The following is a 4,420-nucleotide window of genomic DNA, read 5'->3' on the forward strand; positions in this document are numbered from 1 at the left end:
AAAGGGTAAATACTACTCGGTGAATTCATATTAATATGTTATGATGTACATCCTTCGTTAACTACAATCTCTGTTTCAAACCAATGAATTCCATTTCATAATAAACCAAGTGTATTATTCAACTACAGATTAGATTTTACATTTTCGTTTTCGATGTACTCGAAACTTTCCAGAAAACATCATTCGTACTTTGCGAAATTTACAAGTATCCCACTAACACCAACATTATTGTAACAACCCGACTTTTTCTGTTTACTATCGTTAATTGTCCGTTAAGTATTTAACGGTGGTTACTTAGACTTGTGTGTTTAATAGAATTAAATGCATACTTATTAGAGAAATGTTTGAATTAATATGCTATATTAATTTACGAACTTATTTTGGTTAGCGAAATAACTAGAAAACGTTACGATTAAGTTTATCGTCTAGAAAGCTTTTCAGTTTACGGAACTCAGAAAAACGACACAATAATTATTTTCGATAATTATTGACATTAAGAAAATTATTTTTAATTTATTATTTATTTAATGAATTAAACTCGGTGATTGCGTTTCAACGACTAGTTAACGTTTCGGAGACCCGGTACGGTTAACAGCACTCGAAACGGACCACGAGCGCATGAGTAATTAACGAAATCTGAGCCGAAGACCCCATAATAGGGCCATTCGGCCGAACCCACCATCACCACCCTTTATGTTTTTAATTTGGGCTCTTGCTTGCTAGTATTGGACTTTAATGATTTAGTTTGAGGCCCTAACCCGATATATAAAAGGCTAAGTCAATTGAGGAGCCCTCATTCTTATTTTTCTTGGACGAATTTCTTCTCCCCTCTCCCCCTTGGAACCGTCGGCTATCACCATCACTAGAACACCATCAACAAGTTGCAATTAGCTTAAGTGTTGTGCATAAAGGTTGTTCCCTAGTTCGTTCTACACACCCTAGCATCAATCAATTTGTGTTTTGAGGTATAAATAGTAACCCTAATTTCATTAATTCAGTTTTTTTGATCAATTACATAGTGTAATCAAGTCTAGTGCTCAATTAATGGTGATTGATGTTGTTAATTGTTGATTGATTTCGTAATTAACGTTGTATGTTCGAAAAATGAATTTGTATTTTAATAATATGATTTAATTTACATGAGATCTGATTTTTTAATATGTTTAATTAGAAATATATCGAAAATTTATTAATTTTAGACTCCGATTTTGCGTGATTTCGTTATCGTATGCTCAAGATATGCTTAATCGAAGTTTTCGTTAGGGTTTGCATGATATCCGAATTTTCTGAGTTACATGCTTTGTGTTTTAGCTTATGAAAAGTATGCTACTATATTCTTTGTGAAAAGTTATGCAATTTGGGATAAGGATTTGCGTCGAAAGGTTATGTAATGCTCCCGATATGATAAAACGAAGATTTGATTTGTAAAGTATGCTGAATTAGTTTTTAAGTTCACATAAAAATTTCTAGAATGAACTAAGAATTGATTTAGACTTTTCTCTTCTGGAATATGTTAGTTTATATGTTACTTGACATGTTTTATTTGTATGCAAACTTGCGAGAATGTGATTTGCCATGAGATATATGCTCGTCTAAATGATATGTCCGATTTTTGGTCAAAAACTGGAAGGTCTGTAATGTTTTGCGAAACTGTACAAATTGGCTAAAGCAATGCTTCTGATTATGTTATCACTAAAACTTTGAGATGTTTTGAGATGACACCAATTGGCCGTTCGTCAAATTCAATTTCTATATTGTTTGAAAAATGTTTAAAAACTGACGCGCGAGCAGAAATTTCTGTAATGAACTCAGACTTGATCCCTTCTGACTTCTGACTTTTAGTTATCGTATGAGGCTTTGGCCTGACTTTTTGGAATCGATTTTAAGTCTAGTTATGATCTGGAGTCGATCATAATTATATGATTTATGTGCTATGTGCTATGGATGTATCTCTTTACGACGTACGAAGTTCTAAGGATGCTATAAGATGCGGAAAATGTGATTTGCTAAACTACGAGCTATAACATGTTATATGACCTAGGTTTGACTTGTTGACCATGTTTGCATGAACTACTTAGATGTTTGACTTTAGTTGACCACTTTGACCGAGTTGACTTTTGGTTTGACTTTGGTTGACTTTTGTTGACTTGCTTCGATTAGTTGACTATTACTTGTTCGTTGAGTCAGTCTGAGCACTAGGACTTTGCGTACACTATGGGTTGACGAAGTTTGACCTATTAGTGTATACTTAAGATGATTTACTTGATTAGGTTGCGTTGTTCAGTCGAGAGTTTGGACAACAGTACGATTTGCTAAGATCTTTACGAGTGCTTTTGCTAAGGTGAGTCTACAGTCCCTACTATGTTTTTACAGGGATGAGATGCATGCTTTTTACAAATATTTTACGTGTTTGGCACAAGTAACTTACTAAGAATATACATATGATTTCAGATCAAAAATCCCTTAGCTTGATTATATTAGTTACTTTGTAAGCTCGACTTATAGGGACGGTACCGTTAGGTTTGACAAACCTCACCGTAACATAAACAGGTGCTTATGTAGTTGTTACTCGTACACTTGATTGGTGTATCGCCAAGATAGGGTAAACTAAGACGTATGCTCGGCTCACGCAAAGGTTAAAGCTTTATAATCAAGTGCTCATGATAATGTATACTTTTCCTACGATGTTTTCTAAAAATGATTTACTAAACCTGTAGATTCACTCAACATTTTTTGTTGACGTTTTGCTTGTTTCATCTCAGGTACATAGAGCTAGTGCTTCCGCTTAATTGAAGTTATATGCTGTTTGCTGCTAGAACTGGACGGCGTCCAGCATGTTTATCATTTTCATTTCAAGAACAAATATTCGCATTTAAACAGTTTCCTTTTAAGATGTTTGGGTTCATATACATTAGTCATTGATGTCAAATGTTTCCAGTTACATTTTTCTTTAATAAATGACTTTGTTTTAATGATTAATGCGAATACTTTTCAAAAACATCTCATATAGAGGGCGTGACCGCTAACTGTGGGACCAGAAATTAATACTCCGTTAGTGGATTCTGACGGGGTATTACATTTGGTATCAGAGCTGGTTTAACTGCGTTCAAAGCAACGACCGGTTAATGTTCCCAGGATTCGGGTTCGGTTAACGGCAACGACTTTGGACGAGTTAGTTGTAGAGGGGGTTCTCACAGTGTAACCTGTGACGAAGCATTGGCTCTTACTGAAATGTCCCGTTCTTATTGATTAAAAATGTTCCATATTAATTGATTTCGTTGCGAGGTTTTGACCTCTATATGAGACGTTTTTCAAAGACTGCATTCATTTTAAAACAAACTATAACCTTTATTTCATCAATAAAGGTTTAAAAAGCTTTACGTAGATTATCAAATAATGATAATCTAAAATATCCTGTTTACATGCGACCATTACATAATGGTTTACAATAAAAATATGTTACAACGAAATAAGTTTCTTGAATGCAGTTTTTACACAATATCATAAAAGCATGGATTCCAAATCTCGTCCTAATTTAAGTATGCGATAGCGGAAGCTCTTAATAATCACCTGAGAATAAACATGCTTAAAACGTCAACAAAAATGTTGGTGAGTTATAGGTTTAACCTATATATTATCAAATCATAATAATAGACCACAAGATTTCATATTTCAATACACATCCCATACATAGAGATAAAAATCATTCATATGGTGAACACCTGGTAACCGACATTAACAAGATGCATATTTAAGAATATCCCCATCATTCCGGGACACCCTTCGGATATGATATAAATTTCGAAGTACTAAAGCATCCGGTACTTTGGATGGGGTTTGTTAGGCCCAATAGATCTATCTTTAGGGTTCGCATCAGTTAGGGTGTCTGTTCCCTAATTCTTAGATTACCAGACTTAATAAAAAGGGGCATATTCGATTTCAATAATTCAACCATAGAATGTAGTTTCACGTACTTGTGTCTATTTTGTAAATCATTTATAAAACCTGCATGTATTCTCATCCCAAAAATATTAGATTTTAAAAGTGGGACTATAACTCACTTTCACAGATTTTTACTTCGTCGGGAAGTAAGACTTGGCCACTGGTCGATTCACGAACCTATAACAAATATGTACATATATATCAAAGTATGTTCAAAATATATTTACAACACTTTTAATACATTTTGATGTTTTAAGTTCATTAAGTCAGCTGTCCTCGTTAGTAACCTACAATTAGTTGTCCAAAGTTAGATGTACAGAAAAAAATTGATATATATATTATCTTGAATCAATCCACGACCCAGTGTATATACGTCTCAGGCTAGATCACAACTCAAAGTATATATATTTTTGGAATCAACCTCAACCCTGTATAGCTAACTCCCACATTACTGCATATAGAGTGTCTATGGTTGTTC

This window comes from Rutidosis leptorrhynchoides, chromosome 1 (assembly GCF_046630445.1).
Source record: "Rutidosis leptorrhynchoides isolate AG116_Rl617_1_P2 chromosome 1, CSIRO_AGI_Rlap_v1, whole genome shotgun sequence".
Taxonomy (NCBI): domain Eukaryota; kingdom Viridiplantae; phylum Streptophyta; class Magnoliopsida; order Asterales; family Asteraceae; genus Rutidosis; species Rutidosis leptorrhynchoides.